This window comes from Malaclemys terrapin, chromosome 13 (assembly GCF_027887155.1).
Source record: "Malaclemys terrapin pileata isolate rMalTer1 chromosome 13, rMalTer1.hap1, whole genome shotgun sequence".
Classification (NCBI taxonomy): domain Eukaryota; kingdom Metazoa; phylum Chordata; order Testudines; family Emydidae; genus Malaclemys; species Malaclemys terrapin.
This window is the reverse complement of record NC_071517.1, coordinates 21,970,545-21,982,608: the sequence shown is the minus strand read 5'-3', so window position 1 is coordinate 21,982,608 and position 12,064 is coordinate 21,970,545. Positions and strand designations below refer to the sequence as shown.

At 48.1% G+C, this 12,064-nt stretch overlaps 1 pseudogene; it reads left to right on the top strand.

The window, feature by feature from the left end:
- Nucleotides 1-5,027: 5,027 nt before the first annotated feature.
- LOC128847879 (aquaporin-8-like) lies at nt 5,028-11,779 on the top strand (annotated as a pseudogene).
- The last annotated feature ends 285 nt before the right edge of the window (nt 11,780-12,064 follow it).

The following is a 12,064-nucleotide window of genomic DNA, read 5'->3' as shown; positions in this document are numbered from 1 at the left end:
GTCCTTTGTGCTGCTTTTTTTTTTTGAGTGTTGTCCCAATGCTGCAAAGAGGGTGTTTTTAAAAGAAGGTGCTTGCTTCTAACCCCCGAGGCCCTCAGTAGGTCTGCTTGTCTTTAATGAGCCCACTCGACACGTTTTATTGTCCTTGGGTCTGGCTTCCAGCCCCTCTCCAACAGTTGAGGCTGTCTGGAGGTGCTGCCTTCCATGCCTTGCTTATTCACACCTCATTCATTCAACAGGGCAATTAATTAAGAGTGTGGGGGGGGGGGGAGAAGAGCTCTTGTTTTACTGCTAGCAAACAGAAATTTTTCTTCTATCTTATTTTATCCTTAGGGGCTATAATATTATACCAAGGGCAATGCAAAGTTTCTAAATAAGGCTTTGATACAAAGTCCCATGAAAACAAAGGTCACACGTGGGTAGACCCACCACAAGGTTATATAAAGAGGCACAATGTAAAGTCATATAAAAATTATCACAGATTTATCTACAAGGAGACAGGATTAGAATTCAAAACGACCTGGACAAATTGGTCTGAAATCAACAAGATGAAATTCAGTGACCATAAGTGCAAAGTATTTCACTTAGGAAGGGAAAAAAATAAATCAAATGCACAACTACAAAATGGGGAATAACTGGCTGGGTGTTAGTGCTGCGGAAAAGGACCTGCAGGTTACAGTGGATCACAAATTGAATGTGAGTCAACAGTGTGACGCAGTTGCAAAAAAGGCTAATATTCTGGGGCGTTGTACGAGATGATTGTTCTGCTGTACTCAGTACCGGTGAGGCCGCAGCTGGAGTCCTCTGGCCAGCTCTGGGCACCACACTTCAGGAAAGTTGTGGACAAACTGGAGAGAGTCCAGAGGAGAGTGACTACAGCGATAAAACCTGACTTATGAGGAAAGGTTTAAAAAAAACCTGGGCGTTTAGTCTCGAGAAAAGATGACTGGGGGGTGGGGGGGGGGAAACCTTAGAACAGTCTTCAATATATGTTACATGCTATTGCAAAGAGGACTGATCAATTGTTCTCCATGTCCACTAAAGGAAATTTTCAGGCTTTGAAAACTGAACATTTTTACCTTTCAAAAGTGAACATTTTTCAAGATTTTCCCCCCCCCCTCTGATTTGGGTTTGTTGGGGGAAAAAAACATTTTCCTGGGAAATTTAGGAGGAATGGGAAAAGAATCACTCACGACAGATGCTAGTCACATCATGCAATGCATCATTAGGAGCTTCCTAGGTACTGTGGTAATAGGAATGGCATGGCATAAAAACCTAGCGAGAACAGCATAGAATCCCTAGCTGAGGGCCAAGCGCTTGATGTAATTAATTAATTTTGATCTAACCACACTACTACTACTACATAGCTCTTGCATAGCACTTTTTGTAGCATAAATATCATAATGCAATTATAATAAAGCCACGGTACGCCCACACCTTCAATACTGCATGCAGTTCTGGTTGCCCCATCTCAAAAAAAGATATTAGAATGGGAAAAGGACAACAAAAATGATTAGGGGTATGGAACACCTTCCATCTGAGGAAGGATTAAAAAGACTGGGATTTTTCACTTTGGAAATGAGATGATTAAGGCGGGATATGATAAAGATCTACAAAATCATGAATGGTGCAGAGAAAGTGAACAAGGAAGTGTTATTTACCCCTTCGTATAACACAAGAATCAGGCAGTATTCCATTAATAGGCAGCAGCTTTAAAAACAAACAAGAGGAAGTATTTCTTCATACAACACACAGTCAACCTGTGGAACTCATTGCCAGAGGATGTTGTGAAGGCCAAAACTATAACTGTGTTAAAAAAAAAATTAGATAAGTTCATGGACTCATGGCTATTAGCCAGGAAGGTCGGAGCACAACCCCATGCTCCAGGTGTCCCTGGCCTCTGACTACTAGAAGCTGGGAGTGGATAACAGGGGATGAATCACTTGATAATTCCCCTCTTCTGTTCATTCCTTCTGAAGCACCTGGCATTGGCCACTGTCAAAAGACAGAATACTGGGCTAGATGGACATTTGGTCTGACCCAGTATGGCTGTTCTTATATTCATCAGTAGATTTCAAGGCACTTTACAAAGGAGGTCAGCATCACTATCCCCATTTTACAGATGGGGAAATGGAGGCACAAAGGTGATGTGAATTGGCCAGTTGCCCAGCAGGCCAGTGGCAGAGCTAAAAACAAATCTCCTGAATCCTGGTCTAATGCTCCACCCACTAGGCCAATTTTCTGGAGTTTTCATTAAATGAGCCGTTGGGTTAGAACGTTCAGGGCTTTGGATAGCTGCTGAGCACAGAATGTGTGTGGGATATACTTGCGCAGTGCAAAACGGATGTTCTGAAAGGCTAAATTGATATAAGATTCCAGGATGGTCACTCTGTATCAGTCAGAAGCCTAAAATATTTTCGGAACCAGCGTGAAGCAATGGAAGCAACCACAAGCATGGCTGAGAGCTCTTTGTGTTCAATCACCAGGTTGAATTGACAGTGGAATTCATGGTCTGCTATAGTCCAGTTTTTACATTCTGAGCCATTTTGACTTAATCAGTTACCCGCCTGTGGCATGCAGCTACAGCAAGGCATGTGTCTATGCCAGCGTGGCCACATGTGGCTCTTTTACTGTTAAAGTGAGGCTTGCGGAGCCCCTCATGCCTCCCTCCTTTCTCCACCTACCAGACTGGGAAGAGAGCTCGGGACCTCTGCCTTGCAGTGGGGTGGTGGGGTAGGGGCTCCCGCCCAGTGGGGAGGGGGTCTCAGGGCTTCAATCCTGCGGGGTGCACCTGATGGGGTGCGAGTGCAGGAGTGGGGCTGAAGCCCTGAGCCGCAGCAGGCGCTTCCCATGGGGCAGAAGCCCTGAGCCCCAGCAGGTGCACCCCAGCTCTTGAACTTTGAGCTGCATATGACAGTCTTCAGGAGGGTCAGTATGTTTGGCCACGCCTGGTCTATGCCATGCCAAGAGTCATGCCAGCTTCCACCAGCTGAGGACCTGGCTGGTACAAACTGATCCTGGTTGCATTTTTAAAATGAGTCAAAACATGGGGCCTGAATCTCCTCTCACTGCCACTGGAGCAAATCAGGACTAGCTCCCCTGAAGTCAAAGGTGTTCCATCAGCAGGGCCAGCTCTACTGTTTTTGCCCCCGCAAGCAGCGTGCTGAATTGCCGCCGTGGACGACGGGGGCAGTCCATGTGCCGTTATGGCGGTGCACACGTTTCCACGGTGGCGGCAATTCGGTGGCTTCTGTCTTCCGGCTGAAGACAGAAGCTGCCACCAAATTGCTGCCGCCGCGAGCAGCTGAACATAGAAGTTGCTGCTGCCGCGGAAATGCGCGTGCCACCCTAATGGCACATGAACTGCCCCCGCCATCTGCAGCAGCAATTGGGCATGCTGCTTGGAGCGGCAAAAACACATGGACTGCCGCCCCTTGCAGACTGCCGCCCTAAGCACCTGCTTGGAATGCTGGTGCCTGGAGCCAACCCTCTCCATCGGTGTGAAGTTGGTGGAAGTGAGAGGCGGATCCGGCCCACGATAGGCAGCGGTTACCAAATCACTGTAAACGTTGGAAAATACGGTTCCATTTGGAATCAGTAGCTGTAGTGTACCCGCCCTGCAATGACAATTTTCTAGTTATGTGACTGTACTAGATCCATGGAGCAACAAGTACTAAAGATATTAACATTCTTATTCTGAAACCTGAAATGAAAGCAGTGTTCATACATATCCTGAGCCATGTAGTTGACACTCCAGGTAAAGTTATAATCACATATATCCAAAAGTATATCCATTGTGTAATTACACCGCAACTCCAGTGCAACCACAGCCATTTTACTATAAAGAGGAAAATCTAATCTCAAGGTCTTTCTGGTTAACTGGACAAAGTCATTTAGGTAGTAAGAGCATTGGTGGTGATGCCAAGTTACTCCCTTCCTGTGTCTGGGGCAGAGAGAGTAGTGGGGGCAAAAGGTGACAGTCTCCCTGTACTTCTGGGGCAGCCAAGGCCTTGCCTGCTTGCCTACCTGGCCCCCGATGTAAATTAGAGCAGCCTCAGGGCTACTCTGACTTTGGGCTTGTCTGCATGAGAAAGTTGCACCAGTATAACATAAGGTGTTAACTTAAACCAACACAGTCAAGTCAGTGCCAAAGACTGGGTGTAAATTTATTTTGGTGTAAGAGTGGCTTATTTTGGTTTAGCTCAAGTCTGTTAGGAATAGGTTTAAACTAAACCAGAATAAGCCAGGCTCCTATTGAAACATGCACTTGCCACAGATCTCACTACATTGGTTTAAAAAACGATTTAAGTTATCCTGGTGTAGCGCTCTCCTGTTGATGAACCTCACACTCTGATGATGGGCCCTGCGAAACAGACAACAGCCAGGCCAGAGCACACATTGCCCATGCCCCCGATCTGCTTCCTATAGCCAGGGCTGGGGGCAAGGCCAGTGCAGAGCACTTAGGTAAACGCTACAGGCCCCTGTCCAGGGAGGAGCCCTCGGGGGTCCATTCTCTCCCACTTTAAGGACCATTTACACTGCCAAATCAGCCTGAACTGGCCTTAGTGTAACCAAGAATCAGGCGCATTGTCGATTATGTGCTGAAACCTCTGTATGTCAGGACAGACAAGACCCCTGTGCAGTCTGTAGGCACTCAGAAGGGAGGGCTGGGGAGCACTGCATCCTGGGCTGGGGAGCATTCTGTTTCCAACCCTGGGGGCAGAGAGGTGAATAGGGCCCCACATTCCCTGCTGAAGGGAAAGGAGTTTCCAGTGGATGGACGGACACCCTATTTTCCTTTTCCTCCCCAGAGGCATCATCCCAGGTACGTGGCCTTCAGGGGATGGTTCTTTTCCAGAAAGACTTCTCAGAGACAAAGGGAAACTCCATGGCTTCCCCTTGAGCTCCTGCAGACCCCGGGAAAGAGCCAGAGAACCCCACCGCCTTTGAGAAGTACATCCAGCCCTGCCTGGCCGAACTGGGGGGCAGCACCCTGTTCATGGTGGTGGCACATCTCTCCGTGATCACTCACCGCGCTGGCTCATGGATTGTCACTGGGGACTGTGATAGCAGTTTTGGGGAAAATAAGGTAAGGGGCACGTAAGGGCTCTTGTCCCTTCTGCTGACAGGGCTGGAGCTTAGATACGGCGGTAGTGGGTGCATGATACACAGGCAGCTAGAGCCACCATCTAGCACCTCGGGTGCTCTCCTAGGCCCTGACCCTGCAGAGACTCAGCTTCCAGCTCACGAGAGCTAAACGCGCGCAGAACACGAAGCACAGCCTAAGCGTTTGGAGGATCCTGGCCTTAGCTGGTACTGGAGATCAGTGCTGAGCTCTCCTACACCACGGCTCTAGCCTGTCAGCCGCAAGGCAAGGCCACATGCTTTGCCACCTCTTGCGCCTAGCAGGCTGTAACCCAGCATATCACACTGTGACATTAGAGGGGAATAGTGCTGGGGGGGGGGGGGGGGGGAAGGGTTTTTTTTGGGGGGGGGGGGGTGTCTTTCCCTATCCATGGCTCACAAGCCACAAAAGGAATTTGAGGGAGGTGACTAGAACATTGCCTCCTTCTGGGGATTTTTGTGTGCGCAGTGACACTCAGGCCATTTCTGCTGCCCTATTGGACAATGGGGACTGAGTATAGGGCCAGAGCCAGCAGCACTATGCTGAGCTCAGCTTGCGCCAGCTGAGGATCTGGCCCAAGGAGCTCTGCAGGGGTGAGTTTGACACCACCAAGATGTTTGGAGAGGCAGGAGCCTAATTTGGGAGCCCCGGGCGTGACGGGAGCTTGGTAGCACAGGACAGTGGAGCTTTTCCAAGCATTGCTTGGATGCTGTCGGATGCCGAGGAACCAGTACCATGACATCACGGCAGGGCAGGCACCGAACAGGCCCTCGCTCATGGAAACCTGCGTGCATTGAGGAAGGCAGTGTTAAAACGGCCATTTCTGGGGGGCGGGGGGGAGTGGGGGCACAGTGAGCGTGGCTCTTCAGCGTAATCAGCAGAGGAGGCCTGTGAGTCGTGACGGGTTGGGTCACAGAGACCCCCTTGGGACTGCCACCTGATGTGCTGAGACTACCTCTGAGCCTGTTTGCCCTGCCAGCTTAGGACTTCAGAACCCTGTCTTGTTGACCCAGACACACTAGCCTGCTGCAAACACAGACCCAGGTCTGGGCCACGTCCTCCAAAGCTGCAGACTTAACTGAAAACCCCTCAGCAAGTGTTCCTGTCTCCAGCACCCACTTCCCAATGGGATCCAAACCCCAAATAAATCTTTTTTACTCTGTATAAAGCTTATACAGGGTAAACTCATAAATTGTCCGCCCTCTATAACACTGAGGGAGAGATATGCACAGCTGTTTGCTCCCCCAAGTATTAATCGCTTACTCTGGGTTAATTAATAAACAAAAGTGATTGTATTAAGTATAAAAAGTAGGATTCAAGTGGTTTCAAGTAATAACATTCAGAACAAAGTAAGTTACCAAGCAAAATAAAACAAAACACACAGGTCTAAGCCCAATACATTAAGAAACCAAATACAGGTAAATCTCACCCTTAGAGATGTTCCAATAAGCTCCTTTCACAGACTAGACTTCTTCCTAGTCTGGGCCCAATCCTTTCCCCTGGTACAGATCTTGTTAGTTCCAGCAGGCATCTTCGGTGAAAAGCAGGGGATTTCACATGACTGGAACCTCCTTGGTTCTGTTCCACCTGCTTTTATAGCTTTGGCACAAGACAGGAATCTTGGGTCTCTCTAGGTCCCCACTCCTCCTTCTACATGGAAAAGCACCAGGTTTAAGATGGATTCCAGTACCAGGTAACATGGTCACATGTCCTGTGAGACCCCAAGCCGTCATTCTTCCTGGCCTACCTACAGGAAGGCTTGCAAGTAAACAAAGCCATCTAGTCAATTGTCCTGGTTAATGGGAGCCATCAAGATTCCAAACCACCATTAATGGCCCACACTTTGCATAATTACAATGGACCTCAGAGTTCTATTTCATATTTCTAGTTTCAGATACAAGAATGATACATTCATATAAATAGGATGAACACACAATAAATTATAAGCTTTGTAATGATACCTTACAAGAGACCTTTTGCATGAAGCATATTCCAGTTACATTATATTCACACTCATTAGCTTATTTTCATAAAATCATATGGAGCGCAACGTCACAGGGCCATCATGCCAATCTCAGTTCTCTCTGATGCTCAGTGGTTTCCCTTCCAGGTTGCAGGGCGCAGGTGAAAGGGACCAGGCTGACTGCCCTGCCAGAATCTGTCCTCCACATACATGACAGTGCCAGACTGACCCTACGACTGGCCTTGTTCCAGTTCCAGGGGGCTCGCCTCCAAGAACAGAGCTCGGTCTCTCTCCGAGCCGCAGCCTGTCTGTTGAGATGGCAGTGAGAGGGCAATCAGTGCCAGTTGCGCCCTGCCCCGTTCTCCATGGAGAGCTGCGGGGAGACCTACCGACACACACCCACACCCCGAGATTCTCGTGGACATCGGTAGAGTTTGAATCAGGCCCTAGACACAACCAAACAGAGAGCAACGTCGCATTGCTACTGTCCTGGGTTGGATACAGACTTAAAGGAGAGGGCTCCACTCTAGAGCCAGCACATCCCCTATCTATAGTCAGGAGTAGCCCCAGCCATTTTGTTACACCCCCAGCGGGGAGAGAAACAAAACAAAACAAAACGAAGGGCCAATGCAAAAACAGCCAGCCAATCAGAGCTGAGGAAAAAAGACAATAGGCAGCACAGGGCCCCCTAGAGGTTGGTGCCCAGGGTGGCCACCCCCAGAACTGGCCCTGTCTATAATATAATTCCTTGGTGTACAGTAGTATTGAGTCTCTGTGCATAACGACCATTCAAACCAAACAAGGACTAAGTGCTGGTTTCTCCCAGATCTAGGCTGCATAACTGCCCAGGACCTGTGGCAGGATCCAGTAAGGTCCTTTCCTCTCTGTTACCAGATTCACAACTGACCCCTTTCCTTTTGCAGTGGAGGCCATTTCAACCCAGCTGTTACCCTGTCTGCATTTGCTGTAGGAGTCTTTTCCCCTAGTCCCCTACTGGCTCTGCCAGCTATCAGGAGGAATACAGGGAGCCCTTTTGGCCAAGGTATGTGCAAAACCCCAAAATACCCCTAGCATGGGTGCATATATGACACACACTGCAGCTAGCTGGAGGCTTACGCCGATCATCACAGACTTGGTATCTGCACATGTTGCAGGGGGTGGGGGAGACCCAGGCATGGGGGACCCTCCCCCCAAGTTAGGAAAGCACTGGAGTTATTGAAACAAAACTACTTGAGAGGCAGCTTCAGTTCTCCAACACCAGGGTGAAAGGGACAGGTAAGTACCTAGATATGAGCTACAGGACCAACTCACCAGGTACTGCACCAAATAAAGCACCAAACAGCAGCAGAACTTCCCTCCCTTGATTTACTGAAACAGAAACAGGCCTCTAGAAATCAAACAGCTCCTTCCTAGCCCTCCTTGTGGGAACCTACCTTGTCCCTGAGCAGCTTATTGGCCTTTAATCTAAGCAGCAGGTGGCCAGCAGGCTATCACTTGATCCCTGGCCTTAGACCCATCACCTAGGAGGAGTTAATTAGTCACAGGTGGGGCTAACCCACCTGCCTTAAAGTTACAAGACATTGTGGGACAGCATCAGTGACAAGGTCTAGCCCAGTCCAATTTGGGAGCTCTCCCCAAATCCATAGGAGAAACTGATGGAGCTCACCTAAACTTGGACCAAACAGTCATAATAAATCCTGTATTTGATTATTTTTGCCTCATTATCTGTTTGCAAATTGTCCATGAACACACTGGGGGTTTCTCCAATTTATTCCTCATTTGAAATGACTCTCCAGTTAAATTTTTCTAATAATTCATGGTCTCTAGATAGTTTGCAAAAAGTATTTGAAACAAGAAGTGTATTGATTTGTGAGGGACATAGGTAGTGATTTAGGGACAGAGCTAAAGGACCCTGAGATACTTCAATGAATGATCTTTGGCCCTTGGGGAGAATGTTGGGACCCTTGCTGTAATTCTGCAGGAAAAGCCAGCTCTGTGGTTCAATATACAAAGATATTTAGGCTCCTAACTTCTACTGAAATCCATGGACATTGAGAGCCTAAATACTTTTGTGGCTCTGGGCCTATATCCTTTCATAGATTTTATTACAAGTTAATAAAAATCAAACTTGATCTCAACTAAACTCCTCACTAAAGCTAACGACTATAACCTTTACTAGCCTCCTTAAGCATTAAGCAACACAATCACAAATCAAAATTACAACTGGAATAGAGTTAACAACTCAACAAGTTGACAATAATATGGAATGAAGTCGACAGTTGACCAAATCAGAGAATGACAGAACTTTCCAAATGCATGCTTGTAAACTGGACACCAGGGGGCAGAGAAATCAAACTTTAGTTGCTTCAACGTCCTGCTGGCAAGTTAATTGTGGCCGGGTTAACCTGAGAATTCGCTGCAATGTGTTTGCTTTGCTTTTTGTTTCTCACCCCATGAAGAATGGGAGCGGGATTAAGGTTTTGTTATAGTGATGGGTCCTTGCTCGCAGGCTGCATTGTCCATGTTCAGCTGCCCTTTCCATAGCACTAAGGATCAGCTGTCCCTACCAGGGCATAACACTGACCTCCAGCGTGCCAGGCCCTGTCTGTCCTATGTGGCCCTAGCATCTGCCATACATGGCAGGACCCAGGCCTTCTTTTGGGGACTACATCCCCCTTCTAATCAGCTGAATGGGGCAACTGAGTCCTTCCAATGCCCCAGCCAGCAAAGCTGAGGCTCCCCCACCTCCGGCGAGCCTCTGGAGCAAAAGACTAAGGTGGTCACTCAAAGGGAGCTCCCGGCAAAGCCTAGTAGGGTGAGCCTTGTACCGTCTCTTCTCTCCGGGGTCCAGCTAGGGGAGCAGAATGTGATGGTGGAGGATGTTTTCTCCAACCGGACTGGAGAGGGCTGCACGGTGCAGGAAGGCAGCACGGTGGTCATGGCGGTCAGCACAGAACTGACGCTCTCATCTCTCCTCATCCTCACCGTCCGGATGGGAGCCCTGGCTGAGCACAACAAGACCCAGCTGGCTCCATTCTGCATCAGCTTCACCCTCACCATGGGCATTCTGGTCAGATAAGCGTAGATCCCTCTTCCCTGCTGTGGGGGTAGCGCTGACAATGAGCCCAATCAAAAAACGTGCATATCTGTGGGTCTGCCTGCAATGAGTATGTTGTGTCCTGCTCTGTGCCTGAGCCACACATGATACAAGTCTGCTACAGCTGCCCCCTGTAAAGGGTAGTTCTTAAGATCACTCTGCAGTAGCTGATGCTTAGCTCTGCAAGTTGCTGGTTTGATTCCTGGTGATGATATACAGCACTTTCATTTTTGGATGTATTTTTTGCTGACACTGGGAATTTTGGATTCCCCTGCAGGCTGGGAATGGACCTGCTCTGTGATTTCACTGTGCTGCCAGGTCATGTGATGTTAGCGTGAGCATCACAATATTTGGAGTATTTTCAAAACCCCAGCTCCTGGAGTCATGTGATTACATGAGAATCTCAGTTTGTTAAAAAGAAGTGCACTGCTAGCTTTTAGAGAAAAGCTGGAAAACATGACCCCTCAAGGCTCAACAACTAGGAAGCAAATAAAAAAAACCTCATGATTTTTAAGACAATCCCACGATTTTGTGAGACAACATTTTAAGCAGTTGGGGCTGGCAATACTGATTTCAGTCAAACACAGAGGGGGAAGTGACCCTGCCCTTAGCAAGCCCAGAGGGGAATGGGCTCTGCAAGTCAGGTTTAAAACGGCAGGATGGGATTTACAAGGCTGTGAAGGCACCTAACTCCCACAATGGGTATGTAGGTGCCTAACTCCTTTGTGAATCCCACCCAAAGGCACTTTCCCTGTATGCCTTAAATACATCCCTGATTTCTCCTTTCAGTGGCTCCATCTCCGGATCCTGTCTGAATACAGCCCAAGCCTTTGACCCAGCCTCGGTGTCCAGTCACTGGGACAACCACTGGGTATATTGGATTGGATCACTCGCAAGTGCTGCTTTCATGTCTATTATATACAGGTATGGAAGGAACCTGATCAGCTGCTGAGCTCAGCCTGTAGGGTGAGGCTAGTGTGAGGTCAGTTGTGGAATTAAATGGAGATTATTTGGATGGAAGGTTTTTCCTATCCCACTTTCCTCTGTGGCTAAGACTCTTATATAGGAGAGGCAGTGTGGCCTAATGGATAGATTGCTGGCCAGGGATTTCGGAGATCTGGCTCAGCGACAGGTCTACTCTGTAAAGTAACTGTGCAATAATGCCCCCTGCTTATTCCTCACATCTGGTCGCTATCTGTCTTCAGAGCCAGATCTCGTTATTTTACCAACTAAAATCTGTCTTATTACTTTATACCCATGCTAGCCCCTCAGAGCAAACATAGTGCTGGGAGAGGGGGCTTGATTCTATTTTGATTCATGGATCATCAGCAGAAGCCTGACATCACAATCGTTATTTCTGGTGATATATTAGCCAGAAAGAGCCCAGCTTGACTCTCAGATCCCATGCTGAGATTACAGCACCGGCAGTCAGACTAACCATCTTTGCAGCAGGAAATCCACACTGCCGGCAGAGCAGAGCGAGTGGCATTTACGTAACGCTTCACACAGGTCTGTCTCTGTTTTCCTGATGAGTCTTTTCTACCATTCAAGGTTTCTGTTGGCAGGAAGATCTCACAGGCTGTTCCTGAAATAAGACAAAGACTAGCTAGGGCGACGCAGCCCTGCAGGCATTTCTGTGTTCTCTACAAGCCATGAGAAAAACCCCAAATTGCTCTCCAAAAACCCACACAGGAAAACCTGCAGACAGAAAACTGTTTTCAAAAACACGTCTCCAATTTTATATATATATATTCTGGCACAATTTAGGCCTCAATCCAGCTTTAAGACCATGACTAGTCCTAGTGGAGTCAATTTGGACTATTCATTGGCGAGACTTTCAAAGATCCAAATGGCATCCTGGTGTCTAACTCTGTAATGG